Here is an 18107-nt window from a genome sequence, read left to right on the forward strand (position 1 = left end):
TATGGAGAATGATATTAGACACCAAGTTGAAGAGGAGCACGACATTTCATCCATAAACCAACAGAAAAACAGAGGTTGTTAATCACAAAGTGATACATTTACTCTGAGGCTATTGTGGCAAGCATCCTAAGTTGTGGGATGATCGGCTTCCCTATGTACAATATACATACAACCAGACAGTGCATTCATCCACTCATAGCTCACCGTTCGAGACATGCTTTGGATACTTTCCAAAGGATCCCTTAGACATGGTCTTGGGGAGAGATGAAGATTCTAGTGGGTAAGATGACAAGGAGAAAGCATGAAATTTCATTCAGCGGATTGATTCACCAGGCAGTGTAGGAGCAGTTGGAGAAAAGTCAAGCTCAATACAAAGCTCGACATGACAAGCACCGAGTCGATCACCAATTCCAGGTTGGAGACAGAGTGTGGCTCCACATCAACAAAGACATAATGAAAGGGGAAGGAAATAAGTTGAGACCAATCCAATATGGCCCATTCACCATATTAGAGAAGATTGGATACAATGATTTTCGTCTTGATTTGCCAGCATACATGTAGATGTACTCAGTGGTGAATGTTGAAAACTTGAAGCCTTATGAGCATCCTTTAATCATGGACACCGAAGAGGTTGGACAGGTTCCTAAATTAGATGACTTTTCACCCGAATACTTGGACAAGCTACTTGAGTATATCATTCTTGACAAGAAGACTAGGACTTCACGATGACCACGAGACGTGGAGTACCTTCATATTGGTTTCAAGGGAATGCATCCAAGTAAGGCCTGATGGATTGAAAAGGAGAAAGTGAGGGAGTAATTCCCTCACTTTCCAATTGACTGATAAAGATTTTGGTGGCCCAAAATCTCATTAGTGGGTAGAAATTATCTAGATGGCTCCAGAAATAGAAGTGGCCTTGAAACAAACTCAAAAATCAAAGTCATCGGAATGAAGTGAAACTAGGACTAGATCATGGTGTTCGTCGTGCTAATTCCAATGGCATCAACAACACTCGAATCTGCGTTTGTATGCCCAATATATTCACGGTCAAAGTTCTGGTCAAACTAGACCAAGTGGCAATCACTAACGAGGCAACAATTTGGCAAAGGGTCGGCACACGAAATCCGACAATCTGAACAGGCAAATTTGTCGCCTCTTTAATTTTTTCGATGGCCCTCAAAACTCGGCAATTCTTTTTGGCTAATATGGGTTATATAACAAAAAATAATAAATAACAAAAATTGATTAGCGAGCCACCAACCCTGCCAACCAAATGGCATATGTATATATATATTCAAATACAGTGGGCGGACCTTCCCAACCCTTAATACGATGAAGCCACGTGTAGGGAGTCTGATGAGGTTCGAACCCACTTCGCCCAGGTGGGCTGGCCCACCAATGGGCGACCCCGAATTTAACACCACCAACCATACAACAACATAAAAACAAGAGTTGTTGGGTATTAAAAACCACAACATAGAATTAATTTGAAAGTCAGGAGATTTGACCCCGGGCAGGCTATAACCAAATGTGCCTAATTGCCAACAAGACAAATAGCTTATGTTGGAACCTCTACCCACGCTTTAGTACTTAAACCTCACTCACCATTCAACTGGGGAGGAGTGGCGGAACCAGAGCAGCATGAAAGGAATTTGCAGGTGGAACCAGGAGCACCCATGTCAAAACCCTGCTCAGGCGAGCATGAAATTCGATAAATGTTCCTAGGGAATCTTGGGAGAATCTCTTTGTAGGGAATCTAAAGATTCCTTAGAGCTCCGAAGGTCACTTTCTTATAATATGGTCAGGTTTATAGTCGTTTGACACAATTTTGCACCACGAATCAAATGGTGATGTTTGTTTCTGCATCTGAGATTTGCATTTCAGTCCATGCTAGAAAATGGAGGTATAAGGGTCATTTATGTAAATTTGATTGTAATTCATTTTTGCTGTCATTTAATCAAAGAGGCCTCCCCACTTTGAGTAGGGCCTGGAGACGTATCCCATGCTAGGTGAACTCTGTAATCAAATCATTTTGTGCCTTTGATCTCATGGTTGATTTTTATTTCCACTTATTTTCATGTGTTTAAGTTACTTGGTTACATGCTCTTTTATATGCAATTTTGTATGCATCCTTGAAGTAAAGATCTGGATCACGAACTCACTGATCGTGGCCAACCATCTAGCTTGCCTAGCATTCCGATTCAGTTGGTCAATTATATACCACAATCCATTGTGATCACTCATCAATACAAATCGTTTTCCTAGAAGATACTGCCTCGACATCTTCAATGCATGAATGATCGCTGCCAACTCAAGATCATGTGTCATATAGTTATGCTTGTGCTCATTTAGTTTCCATGACTCATAACATACCACTTGTCCTTCCTGCATAAGGACTCCACCCAGTCCTCTCTTGCAAGCATTTGTACATACCAAGAACTCCTTGTCTGGATCTGCAATCTTTAACACTGGATCATGTGTCAACAACTGCTTTAATTGCTCAAAATTGGTTGCACATTCCTCTGCCCATTCAAACTTCTTACCTTTCCCTTGCAATGACGAGATAGGATAAGAAATCTTTGAGAAGTTCCTAATGAGCCTCTTATAATAACCTGCTAACCCCATGAAGGACCTTACTTTGTCCACATTCCTAGGAGTTTCCCGCTCCATGATAGCTCTTACCTTTTCTATATCCATTGATATGCCTTCCTTGTAAACCACATGTCCCAAGATATGTACCTCAATCTAAAAGAAATTGCACTTGTTGAGCTTAGCATACAACTGATGCTCTCTCAACAATCTCAATAGTGCTGCTAAGTGTTTGGCATGCTCTTCTTCAATTTTAGAATATACAAATATATAATCAATGAAGACAATAACAAACTTGTCCAAATAAGGATGCAACACACTATTCATCAAGCACATAAAAGTAGTTGGAGCATTAGTCAAACCGAATAAAACTACATCAAACTCATAATGTCCATGCCTAGTCCAGAAAGTTGTCTTGTGAATGTCATCTTCTTTAATGAGTACCTGATGATATTCAAATCTCATATCAATCTTTGAGAACATTGTTTCTCCCTTCAACTAATCGAATGAATCATCAATCCTCGACAATGGATACCTATTCTTGATGGTCACTTTGTTAAAATGTTTGTAATCAATGCATAACCAGAGAGTATTATCCTTCTTATTCACAAACAATACCGATGCACCCCATGGTGACACACTTGGCCTAATGTATCCCTTGTGGCACATTGTAATATTGGAGTAAATGAAGACTTATTTAATGCTTCACTTTCTTCTTGGAAAAATGATTGGTTGCTTGATTTAGGAGTAACTTTCCACATGACTTTTAGAAGATATTTTTTTGAAGAATTTACTGACAATGTTGATGGAGTAGTGTACTTTGTAGACAAATCAAAACTCAAGCCATCAGGGCTTGGCACAATCAGGCTTAAATTGTCGGGTCTTCCAGACTTTCTTCTGCATCATGTTTTATATCTCCCACAACTGAGGAGAAACTTGTTGTCCATGGTCCACATTCGCCAACAAGGACACTCTATTCATATGTTTGATGGAAATATTGAGGTGAGAAAAGAATCATACCACTCACTTGTCATGACGGGGATAGAAGAAGAAAGGCTTCTCAAGTTGTAGGGTACCTCTGCTCGTGCACAAAATTTCTCATACAATTCTCATTATGAAGAAGGTACATTTCCATCAAGTTTATTATGGCATGCTAGATTTGGACACAAATTATGACAACCTCTGCTTGTTGAAGAAAAATGGTGTTATTGGTTTGCCTACAATTCTTGGGAAACTTAAGCAATGTGATGCTTGCATTCTAGGAAAGCATAGAAAACAGTCTTTTCATGATTCACATTCTAGAGCACATAAAAAACTTGAACTCATTCATTCAGATTTATGTGGTCCAATGCATGTTCCTTATGCAAATGGAAATAAATATATGATGACATTTATTGATGACTACACCAAAATGTGTTGGGTTTATTTATTGAAGAAAAAATATGATGCTTTTCAAACATTCAAGAACTTTCATACATGGATTGAAAATGATGCACAATCTCATATTGGCTCTATTCGCACTTATAATGGAAAATAATACACTTCAAATGAATTTGAAAACTATCTTTGCCAACATGGGACCAAAATTCAAACAACTGTGCCTTATAATCCCCAACAGAACAAAGTAGCTGAAAGAATGAATATGACAATCTTAAATATGGTGCGCTCCATTATGTTTTTCAAGAATGTAAAATTGATGTTTTGGGTTGATGCAGTTTTATGTGTTGTATATGTAAAGAATAGATTTCCATCTAATGTTATTAGAAACAATACTCCTTATGAAATGTGGTATGGGCACATTCCTTCGGTAAAGCATCTCAGGGTCTTTAGTTCCACATGTTATGCCTTGATACCAAAGGTACATAGAAACAAACTTGGTGCAAGAAGTCGTAAGTGTATCTTCATAGGGTATTCAAACACCTCCAAAGAATACCATCTCTATGATGAAATCAATAAAAAGTTTGTTGTATCTAGAGATGTAATATTTCTTTAATCATCCAAAACTGATAATGTTGTTGAGTGGAAACTTGATCGCTTGGATAGATTCACAAATGCAAAATCATTTCAAGAATTTGATAATCAAATTCCACATCTTGAAGGGGGGATTCCTATACTAGATCAACCTATGGAATCTTCTTCTGAAGCACTCTCTCCCCCGCATGAAACTCCAAGAACGAATGATACTTTGAGTGACGTGATTGACAGAATTGGGAGACTCAATCATGATTCAGTCCCAACTCAATCAACGGAGCAACCTGGACCATCTCCGAAAGGCCCCCCAAAGTGGCTGGCAAAGACACTTGAAAGTGTTCATCCTTATGAGGTTGGAAAGACAAGAACTAAAAATTGAACCCGACAAAATGGATGTGATGTAGATGACTCTGATTCACCTATTGATATGGATGTTTCTTATGATTGTGGGTTGAATTTTTCTATAGATTTTGAACCAACTTCCTTCAAAGAAGATACTTCTCATGATGAATGGAAAGAAGCAATGCAAAAGGAGTATGATGCCTTGATAAATAATGGCACTTGGAAGTTGGTTGATCCTCCATTGGGAACCAAACCAATTAGTTGCAAATGGGTCTACAATAAAATGTATAAATCTGATGGCTCACTTGCCAAGAAGAAAGACAGGCTTGTGGCAAAAGGTTTTGCACAGAAGGAAGGGGTCGATTATGAGGAGAATTTTGCCCCCATAGAAAAATGGGCTACCATATGGACACTCTTTTCCCTAGCAGCTTAGAATGGTTGGAAAGTCCATCAAATGGATGTAAAAACCACTTTCTTGAATGGAGATCTAAAAGAGAATGTTTTTATGTCCCAGCCTGAAGGATTTGCTGTGAAAGGACATGAGCATAAAGTATGCAAACTTGTGAAATCCTTGTATGGCCTCAAACAAGCACTGCAAGCCTGGTATGAAAAACTAACTGAGCATCTTCTGAAACTCAGTTTCAAACATTATGATCTTGATGATGCAACTTTGTTTGTCAAGAAGGTTGGCAAAACAATTGTATATCTTGTGGTATATGTAGATGATCTTTTGATGACAAGGAACAATGAGAGCTACCTTGCATCCATAAAGAAGGAATTGAGGAAAGGTTTTGAAATGACTGATTTGGGCTATGTTCATTACTATCTTGGTATTGAAGTAACTCAACATCCAAATTCCATATTCCTTTCTCAAAATAAGTACATTGGAGATCTGTTGAACAGGTTTGGTATGACTGAATGTAATCATCTGACTACTCCAATGAAACAAAAATTAAAGCTCACATCCATTGAAGGAAAATAATTTGAGGATGAAACAAAGTATAGATAGCTTGTAGGAAGTCTCAACTACCTGACTACTACCAGACCAAAAATTTCATTTTTTGTTGGAATCCTCTCCAGGTTTATGCAAAAGCCTTGTGAGGGACATTGGTCTGCTGCAAAATGAGTTCTAAAGTACTTGAAGGGAACTCAAGACTTTGGACTCAAGTATACACAGGTGGGTGACTTCAGCTTGATTGGATACTATGATTTAGACTTCGACGGAGACAAAGAAACTGGGGTATCTACTTCATGTTATGATATGAGTCTTGGATCAGGAGCTATCTCCTGGAGATCACACAAACAATCAGTTCCAGCAGATTCCACAATAGAGGCAAAATATGTGGCAGTAGTTGAGGCAACAAAAGAAATTGTGTGGCTTGGGAAAATTCTGGAAGATTTGCAGGTAAAACAAGTACAATCGACTCCGCTCATGATTGACAATACCTCGGTAATAAAGTTGGCCAAGAACCCAAAGTTCCATGATCAAACGAAGCACATCAATACAAAATATCATTTGATTCAACATCATGTTGAGGCCAAAACAATCTATCTTCACCATTGTTCCACTAATGAGCAGATTGCAGACATCTTCACCAAAGCGCTTGGAAGAGAAAAGTTTGAAATATTCAAAACGATGCTTGGACTCAGCAACGTCCCTTCAGATTAAGATGGGGAATGTTGACACCTAATCATAGGGATTGGGTGAACAACTGTAAATAGTGTAAATAAATAATAAAGGAAATGGAGAGGCATCGGGAGATGAAACTGAAAAGTCACCCCCTCTTGTATATAATAATGAACAACCTAAATGAATATTACAAGCTCATTTTGAGTTACCTCCTGGCCTGACAAACTTCAACTCTACCAACTCTAGGGTGCTCATACTGTAAGGTGCCTTAGATCCTAGTGTTGCCCCTGGTACCAACTCAATAGAAAATTCTACTTCCTTGTGAGGTGGCAACCCTGAAATATCTACGGGAAATACATCCTGAAATTGTTGCAGAACTGGGTACTTGCACAAAGCATCTGCATCCTCAAATTCCTTACCTTTTTCACTAGAAATATTCATGCAAATAACACACACCCTTTCCTATGACTATGCTTGGCCTGCATAGTTATCACCATTCTCACTGATGTTGCTTTCTTCTTACCCTACAAGACTCTTTGTTCCCCATTGTCATTCATGCACTCAATATCCTTGTCATTACAATCCACCTTGGTCCTATGAAGAAACAACCAATCCACACCCAACAACATATTGTATGATTCCAATGGTAATACATTCCAATGTGTTGAGGTAGGCATACCATTCAAATCAAATGCACAAGCTCTTACCCAATGATGAGCTTGCTTATTTGTCCATGTATCCAATTGCGCTAACCAAGACTCTACATGTACTTCTTCATTCAAACCAAACTTATCCACCAGGTCAAAATTAACATAACTATAATTAGGTCTAGGGTCAATCAAAATAGAAACAACTTGATTACAAATTTTACCATCCATCTCGATAATAGACGCCTAGTGATTTGCCTGCCCTTTATCCAGCATTGCATAGATCCTAGGAATACTTTTTCCAACATCTCCCACTGTATGTGCCTCCTGAGCAATGTAGATTTGTGGTCTACCACCCTGATGTTGTGGATAATATCTCCTATGATGGTCTCCTCCAAAAGTCCAACACCGCACGGGCTCCCTATTTTCACTCTTATTATGCTTCTCAGACTGAAGTCCCTATCCTCTGCTAGATGTATTGAACTTCTTAGGTGATGCGACATTCTCTTTGTTACCTGTATCCTGAGGTCTTTCTCTCTTCTTATCCCATTTTCCTTTATTCTTATCATTTCCCTCCCAATCCTTCTTAGTCTCAGACCTGTGTTTCGATTGCTCATAACAATACTTTAGCTTTATGATGGCTTCCTCCAATGATTTAGGCTCCTTGAACTCAATCCTATCTTTGAATGCTATCGGAAACCCAAAATGAATCTTTGAATATTGTCCTTCTCCTCCTTGAGGTAATGCACAAACCTCAGTAGCTCCAATAATCGGTTAGTGTACTCCTCATCGATCATGGATCTCATCTTCAACTCATAGAATTATTTTGCCCTGTCATCATAGTACCTCTCTAATAAATACTTCTTCCAAAATAGCCTCTCGAACTCACTCCAAAACCAACTCATCCTCACAAATATTTCTGACATTCTTTACATATTCCCACAAGACATCTGCTTTATCTTTAAGACTAAATGTAGCTATTTTGGCCTTCATGTTCTCTGAATAATTGTGAAATTTGAAGAACTTATTCATTTCAAGCAACCATGCTTCTGCATCCTATGATTTCTTCATTTCCCCGTCAAATGTAGGTGGTTTTTCTTTCTTAAACTCATTCGGAAAATATCCCTTGTCACTCCTCTTGTAAGGATGATAACGATTACGATCATAGTGCTTGTCAGAACAAGGACTAGAATAGTACCTGTGTCTATCATGTATCCAATCTGAAGTTTCCAATAACCTTCCATCTCTAATCATGTCATCTCTATCTGACTTGTACCCACCAGTAGACCTACTACCATATGCCCCATTAGTTCTTTCCTCTTGTCCATGACTGATCTAAAGTGGCCCTTGTCGTTGCAACTCTGACAAACTCTAAAGGAATACTGCATTAACCTTTGCTCGTTTCTCTTGTGCCCGTATGATTCTATCATTATCTTCTTTGCAATTCCTTATTTCTACCTTCAAGCTTCTCAATGTTTATGCTAAGTGAGAAGAATTCCCAACACCACGTTGTTCATCTGATCCATAAGGAAAATCTCGTGAATTGTAGTCTACCATCTTGCTAGTCATCTTTATCTCATTCCTGCAAGTTATCTTATGTCAATGAAACCAAATCATAAACAAACCAACGTACCTTAGCATCATTCGAGGAGGATATCTCCTGCAAGATCAACCATTCAATGTAATATACATGTATAAACATAATCATAACAACATGTAAATATGTATCATATAGATAGAACAACATACAAACATCATTCCAACCATAGTCCAATCATCAATGCACGACCATATCAATCACATACCATGACCTCATGCATGACAACAACAACCATACCAATGTACACTTGACAACACGTAAGCACTTGACATGCATAAACAACGCATAACCAATCATACACTCATGACGATACATCCCACAACAACACCAGCAACCTTCACATGGTGACATCACTATAACCATAACCAACACCATGCATATGCAACAAGCACATAGACCACAAGCATAAGGAACACATATGCAACCGACATGAATGCATGACCAACACACCACCCATCCAGTTTGAGGTGTGAACCATACTCTGATACTACTCTATAATGACCCTCCTCCCACATCTACCCAAGTAATCAACCAACTGGGGTAAACATGTGACGAAGGGTTACTATGATATGATTCAACTCCCCATGTGTCATTTATGGAAGTGAAACTGACTGAGCATACTACATAGACCTTCTAGACATAATGCAGAACCCCCAGGAGCCATCCAAACCTTCCAGGTGACTAGCATCTCAGTCAAACTAAATTTTTACTGCATTAATCCCCCAGTCTCTCTCATGATATGGGCATGAGTGTGACTGGGACCCTCTAGTCGCTCCCACAACATGGGTATGCCTACGACTGGGGACTTTCCCAGTTATGTGCCTGCAATTCCAAATTCTGTGCCACTTTTTCAAGGCCAAGGCTTAGGTCACTGCCCCAAAAATCCATGACACTTCCATAAATGAAAGATAACATCAGAATAATGATACAAACGTAATTACTTTAATAAGTACTTGATTGGACTCCTATTAGCCATGACAGACATTTCGTCAAACATGTCACAAATATGCATTTTACAAGTTTAAACAACAGATATGAGCATAGGGGTCTCATACTGATATGAGAATCACTGAGAAGCATTGATGCCTCATCAAAATAACTACATTGCCATCTTTTAAGTCACATATTCATTGTACATTCAATTATTAACCAAAACATGATGAGAGCCATACATTTTCACTATCATAAAACTCATTCATAACCAACATATAACCAACAGAAATATCAAGGATATAACAACCATATAAGCCACATATAAACAAGTATATTTACTCGTAAAATACCAAGGATAAAGGGAGATCTTATTGATGATTGCATAAATAGACAAGGTATGGGACTTCCGTGAACCACCCAACTGTAAACTAATTTGAACCAAATCTTTCTTTCAACTAGTAACCCCCATGCCATATTCCAAGCATGAATGTGGGATCTCATAAAACAAGTCAATCAAAACCATCCAAGGCTTCTGGAGGCCAAACCACCTCAACCCTCAACTAGTGATTCCACCTCACGGTCAGACATCACTAACCATCACCAAATTGGTCTCTACCCATGTTGTCCAGGGCTCCAAAGCGTTTGTTCCAACCAAGGCTCTAGGACTAGGAACTCAATCCACAACTGTTGTTGGGCTCTAGAGCATTTGTCCAACCAAGTCTCTAAGACTATTAACTCAACCCACCAAGGGCTCCACAACATTTTTCCAACCAAGGCCTATGACTAGTAACTCAACCCAAGTTGTTACAAGGCTCCAAAGTGTTTGTCCAAACAAGGATCCAAGAACTAGTAACTCAACCCACAGTTAAAGGAACACAAGAACCAACTAGGAAAGAAAAGGAAATGAACCCACAAAACCATGGCTATCCAAGAAATGACAAGGCTAGGCAAATCCATTGTCAATCTAGGAAATCCTTCATGCCAATGACAGATCATAACCAAGAAACAACATGCATATGCCATGAATGCCAAAACCAGTGAGGAAAACATACATGCAGCTCGGTACCTATAAGCAAAACTCGTTGTAGTTGTTGTTCCTGACATCCTCTTGCGCTTTCATGATCTTCCTTTTCCTTCTTGATCCAAAACTCCAAGTATGCCACACTCCTCTAAGAGTTCTCCAAGAAAACTCTAAGTATCCAAGAGTATGAGAGAGAGAGAGAGAATAGACTGAGCTCCAAAACTAAACTGACAAAAGGTTACAAAATGATCCTCATAAGCCTTTTTATCTCTGAGGTCTCCATTTTATTCATTTTCCTCCTCACATGCAACATGTGACCTTTCACCTTCTTTTTCTCCTAATTTCCATTATTTTCATAAATAAATTGTCAATAAATGCCTCATGCATTTCCAAAGCCTTTGCCATTGCCTTTGTCAATTTCCTTAGCCCTTAACTAATCACAAGTGATCCCCATCACTATGTTTTTTCCCAACATTCAGCTTGGAATGCGTGTCCCATGACCAAGGTCTTATTTTACCTTTATGATCTGGAATGGAGAAAATTAGTAATGTTGTGTTAATTCCCCATTCAAAATATATTCCAAGATGCTTATAATTTTCTTATAAAGTGCTTAAGGATTCACCATGTTTTCTTAATTAACTGATTCCCATGAGAGTTTCTTATGTAAATGTTACAAACAATTTACAACAAAATAACAATAAGGAACATCAAAATATAACACAAAACATAGAGATTTGATGAGGAGTTCACCCCTCCTTGGCTACGTCTCCTTGGTCCAGCTTCCAATGCTTGGGCCTCTCTATTATGCTCAAAATTACAACAAAAGTGTGTTTACAATGCTCGAATGCCTCTGAAACCTATCTCAATGAGTTCAGAATACTAAAAAAAGGCTATCTAGCCTCTTTTGCATCCAATTTTGATAAGAACTGAAGAAGTTATGGCTTCTCCCAATTCTCCCACTATGTTTTCCACAAATTGCTCCAAAACCAACATAATCCCACAAATCCGCTCCAAAATCCGCTAACTGAGCGAGAATTTGGTTGCATCGCAGGCCATGACCTATCAGCCATATCGCAAATCACATTCGGCAAGGAACAATGGATTAAAGTCTGTGAACATGGTGCAAACATGTGATTGTGTGATGCGATATCAATGGACCCAACGAGAACTTAAACTGTGACTCATAAATGTATCATGTGTGGGAACTATCGCATTTCGCGATCGGCAATCGACGCAGGAACATTAATCGGTCGTATCAGCGGACCCGATGACATATAAACTATAACACATAGCATATCGCGTCTGGGGTCTTATCTCCCATCACAATCGGCGAAGAACCAGCAACAGTCTTAAGCGGAACTTGTGTTTCCTGCGACATGCAATTGTGATATCACATCGCAACCCAACCTCCCGGGGGACGATTTCCGTAATAATCGTCCATTTGCGATATACAATTACGATTAGATCACATCACAACCTGTCTACGCCGGGATATGCGATATGTGAGGTCCAACGGTAGCCTACCACTTGGTGCCTCCTCACTCGCTGGGATCTTTGCCATGTCATCCAATCCTACCATGTACACAAGTCAAACTTGAACTTTGACTTGCTCTAACTTTTTCATACGAGCTCGGATTTGAGTTCCATTTGCACTGTTGGATTCAGAATGATGATATCTTCAATTGGAAGCTAAATTTGACAAAATTTTGACACTTTGATTTTTGAGCATAAACTTGAGCACCTGATCACTTCTCCCCACTCGAAGCCTTTTGGACCCCAAAAGATTATATTCAGTTATTGAACAGATGAGGGTACTATTCCCTCACCTTCCCTTCTTCAATCCATTTGGAATTTGATGGATTTGTACCTTTCAGATCCACTTGAAGATAATAAAAATTTCCCCTCTTTGATGACCTCGTTCTTCTATCAAGTATGGTGTCTTTTTGAAGCTCATCAAGAAATTCTGGAGAAAAATCTTCAATTGATGGAATCTGTACAGTTTCTCCTTGATCTTCAATCAAAGGAGACTCATAATATCTCAAATTTTCAACATTTACAATGGAATACATTTGCATATATGAAGTCAAATCAAGCTTGAAAGCATTATTACCAATCTTTTCCAAAATTTTAAATGGACCATAACGAATTGGTTTCAGATTTTTACCTTCACCTTGAAGCCTTTCCTTGCTAATTTATAGCCAAACTTCATCACCTACTTGAAACTAATGATCCACATGATGATTTTCATGCCTTGTCTTATACTTGCCTTGACTCTTTTCTAGTTGTTCTTGAATTGTTTGGTGAATCAACTGAATTTTCTCAATGAATTTCTTTGCTCTTTCTATGTCGCTATGTCTATCTATAGTACATCTTTCTCAAAGATGAAATCCAAAGGATATTTAGGCAACTAACCAAGACATGCCTCAAAAGGAAAATTTAGAGTAGAAGAGTGTTTTGCTCAGTTGTAAGCATATTTAATATAATGCAATTGTTCATCCCACAACTTAGGATGTTTGCTACAATATCCTCTTCGCAAGTGAATAATTGTCTTGTTAACCACTTCAATTTGACCATATGTTTGCGGATGGAAGTTTGTACTTTTCTTCAACTTGGTGTCCAGCAAGTTCCATAACCTTGACCAAAATTTCCCAACAAATCGGGAATCGCGATCACTTACAATAGAAGTAGGTAATCCATAATGAACCCATACATTTTGAAAGAAAAGTTGAGTTGCTTGTTCAGCTGTAATTTTTTTTTTACAAGGCATTAGTATGCACATATTGTTGAACCTATTCACAACTACATACAGATAATCATGAGCTTTTCTTTATAAAGGAAGACCTCTTACAAAATCCATAGAAACACTCTCCCATGGATGTGAAGGCACTAGAAGTAGTGTATACAATCCTAGTTTCCTATTACTAGGCTTACTAACTGCACACAATGAACAACCTCTAATAAAACCTGACACACTTTCAAGCATACGAGGCTAGTAAAAATGCCTCTGAAGATTTGCCACTGTTTTACTTACATCGAAATTTCCAGCAATAAGAGAAGTGTGAGCTTCCCTTGTGACATTTACTCTCTCTCCCTGTGGACACAAAGTTTTCCCAAATGAAGCAACGTATTATCATGTACATGGTAGTCTAATTCCTCAACTTGGTGGGCTTGATTCAAGTTTAAATATACCTCTTGAAAGTCAGTATCATGTGCGTATTGTTCAACATAACTTTCAGGCAAAATATAATTATTCTTGAGTAAAATGACTACATTAATAACCGGTCTAGAAATCGTATGAGCAACTCTGTTATAAATACCTTTCTTGTACCTGATTACTGAGGGGAATTGTTGTGAGAATCCCATCCAATGAAAGTGCCTTGATTGTTGGAATTTTGTTTGAGATTGCAGATATTGCAAAGGTTTATGATTGGTGTGAATAATGGTTTCTTTACCCATCAAGTAATGCTTCCATTTCTTCACACTTTTCACCAATACGTAAAGCTCTTTATCGTATGTAGGATAGTTAATAATAGCACCATTAAAAATCTCAAAATTAAATGAAATGGCCTTATCATGTTGTAAAAGCACTGCACCCATGATGTAGTCACTTGCATCTATTTGTATTTCAAATGGTTGTGTCAAATCCCGTAATGCTAAAATTGGGTTTGAACTGATCTTTTGCTTTAAAGCATCAAATGATTTTTTTTGTTTTCCTCCCCACTGGAAGACAACCTTCACGTTGGTCAAAACATGTAGTGGAGCTGCTATGGAAGCGAAATTGGCATTGAACTTCCTCCAATACTGCGCTACTCCCAGAAAGCTCCTTACTTCTGTGACTGATTTGGGTATTTTCCAATTCACAATGATTGACACTTTAGAGGGGTCAATCATCAACTCACCTCCTCGAACTATCTGGCCCGAATACACTAAGAAATTTTTCCCGAATTCACATTTAGACATCTTCAGAAATAACTGTTCTTTTATCAAGACATCCAACACTTTCCTCACATGCTTGACCTGCTCTTCTCGTGATTTGTTGAATATCAAAATATCATCTAAATAGACAATTACAAACTCATCAAGAAAGGATCTTAAAACATCATTCATAACCCTCTTGAATGTAGCTAGAGCGTTGCAAAGACCAAAAGGCATAACCAACCACTCAAACAATCCTCGTTTGGTTTTAAAAGCAATCTTCAAAATATCCTCCTTAGCTATTCTAACTTGATGATATCCACTTCTCAAGTCTAATTTAGTGAAATATTTTGCATTCTTCAACTGATATAGCAAATCATCTATTCTGGGCAGTGGGTATTGATTCTTTATAGTAATTTTATTCAAAGCTCGATAATCTACACACATGTGCCAGGTTCCATCTTTCTTGGGTACCAAAACAATTGATGAACCACATGGCGAAGTAGAGAGATGAATTACACCTTTATCTAATAATTCCTCAGCTTGTTTCTTATTTTCTAAAGTTTCCATAATTGACATTCGATACATACCGATGTTTGGGAGTGGGCAGTCTTATTGTAGCTGAATTTCGTGTTGAATTCCCCTTTTTGGTGGCAATCCATTTGGTTCTCGAAACACATCTCCATACTGATTGACCACATCAACCAATTAAACTTTCAGTTTCACATCACATCCTGCAAAGGATTCATGCTCCGTGTCATTCTTCTGTTTGATCATAAGGAGCACGAGACTCTTGCTAGAATTGACCAGTCACTTCATTTTCCCTGCACTTGCCAAAGACATATTAATCTTCCTACGATGGGCTCTCACAATATACTCCACCTCATATTTGATCAAATGATATTTGTTCTCAAATCTATGGAAATCGGCTTTCCTATCATACAAATACGGGCTTCCCAACACAATTCCAAAAATATCCAACGGCACTACATCTAATTCGACTTCATCAACGAAATTGGCAGTAATTGCAAACCTGAAAACACATTTCCTTGTGACCTAAAGATTTGCATCCTTGGTTATCCAACCCAACGGATACGGTTTATGATGAGGCACGATTTCCAGATTCAATTTCTTGACCAAGTTTGTAGAAATTAAATTTGCCTGAGATCCACTGTCAAACAACATATCAATCTTGGTGTGTTTGGAAATAACTCGGATGTGGAACAACTCAATTCTGTTTTCCTCATTTGAAACGTTGTTGGAGTTATTTGCTGCACTGGTGCTTGCCACAACTTCCTCTTTGCTTGCTTTTGCCATGAATTTTCCCTTAGTGACTGTGGCTACAATCTTTGATTCATCACCTGAGTCAGAACCCAAGTCTTGTTGTACAAAAATGTTTGTCTTTTGTTTCCCTTTATTGTTAAATTTCTTCGGTCGTAATTCAGGATGAAGCTTCTAGCAATGTGCTTCATCATGACCCTCTTTGGAACAATTCTTGCACATGGGTTTCTCCCCTTCTTTCTTAACAGAATCATTTTTCTTCTGCTTTCCTTTAAAATTATTTCCTTTTCCACCACTCTGGAATGGCTTCTTCTTACCTTCTTCTTGTACATTTTTCCCTCTTGTTTCGAGGTGTGTAGCTTGAACACAGACCTCATCAATATTTGTGGGATTAAACATAAGAATGGTGTGTCGACGATAGCTATGCAAACCTCCTATATATTTCAGCAAAGTATCTTGTGACTGTAAGTCTACTCCTAACATAAGAGATATTCTCCTAAACTCTTGAGTATACTCTTGCGCATTTTGACCTTTTAACTGTTTGAAATTTTTCCAATTCATGATATCTTTTTGCATATGAGGTAAAGGGTAGAATTGTATTTTTATAGTAGCAATGAAATCAAACCATGTAATAGAGATCTTACCATGTTTTTTGATCTCGTCTTGAGTCCTTGCTTCCCACCAAATGAGTGTTGCACCCTCCATTCTCAATGAAGCCAACTAAATTTTGATATTATCCTCTTGAAGGTTCTGAATTCTACAATACACCTCCAACTAACGAATCTAGTTATCCATATTTTCTGCATTAAATTCTCCATTGTACATAGGCAACTCGAATTTAACATCAAGCTTTAGAACAGGTGATTTACCAGTTCCTTTTGTAGAATGATGATGAGTATGAGTAAGGGTTGTATTAGTGGAAGAGTGTGAAAATACTTGTGAAGAGGAAGATGAAGAATATGGTGGAGAGGGTGGAGGTTTGTCTCCATTCCCATTACCTCATTTTCCATTACCTCCTCCTGAAGAACCTTCTCCTTTGGGGGGTTTGGAACTTTCTCCTTGCAATCTATTATTCCTCTCTTTATAGAGGACCTTCACCATATATGTCATATCAAAGAAAGCCTTTTTGAAGACCTTCTCATCTTCTGTCATGGTAGGTTCTCCTTCATGAGACACAGTCTCTCACGACTCAACTGCAACTTCTACAACTTGAGGATGTACTCGTGTAGAGGAATTTGGCAACTTTCTCTTCTTCCCCTTGAGTCAACTATAGGGCTTTGAACCAAATTCCCTTCTCCTCATTTGAGTTTTAACCTTGTTAGCATGACACAAACTTGCAAACAATTAAATCCTTCTTTCACAAAGCAAATCTAGTAAGCAAAAACCAGTGCTCCAATACCAACTTGATCTAAAATGGAGTAGATTAGTAATGTTGTGTTAATTCCCCATTCAGAATCAAACCCAAGATGCTTATAATTTTCTTATAAAGTGCTTAAGGATTCACCATGTTTGCTTAATTAACTAATTCCCATGAGAATTTCTTGTGTAAATGTCATAAACAATTTAACATAAAATATATGTTGAACAATAGCAAAATAACAACAAAAAACATCAAAATACAACACACAACACAGAGATTTGATGAGGAGTTCACCCCTCCTGTGCTACGTCTCCTTGGTCCAAATTCCAATGCTTGGGCCTCTCTATTATGCTCAAAATTACAACAAAAGTGTATTTACAATGCTCAAATGCCTCTGAAACATGTCTCAATGAGTTCATAATGCTAAAAAATGGTTATCTAGCCTCACTTTGCATCCAATTTGGAGAATTGAAGAAGTTATGACTTCTCTTATTTCTCCCACTATTTTTTCCACAAATTGCTCCAAAATCGACATAATCCCACAAGTTCACTCCAAAATCTGCTAACTGAACGAGAATTTGGTCACGCTGCAAGCCATAACCTGTCGGCCATATCGCAAATTGCAATCGGAAAGGGTCGATGACTTAAATTCTGTGAATATGGTGGAAATGTGTGATTGTGCAATGCGATATTGGCGGACCCGACAAGAACTTAAATTGTGGCTCATAAACATATCACGTTTGGGAACTACCGCATTCCAAAATCGGCAATCAGCGCGGAAACATTAATCGACGGTATCGGTGGACCTAGCGACATAT

The sequence above is a fragment of the Pinus tabuliformis genome, chromosome 5_2 (assembly GCF_031772625.1).
Source record: "Pinus tabuliformis cultivar Carrire ecotype Pingquan chromosome 5_2, CPIR1, whole genome shotgun sequence".
In the NCBI taxonomy this organism is placed as follows: domain Eukaryota; kingdom Viridiplantae; phylum Streptophyta; class Pinopsida; order Pinales; family Pinaceae; genus Pinus; species Pinus tabuliformis.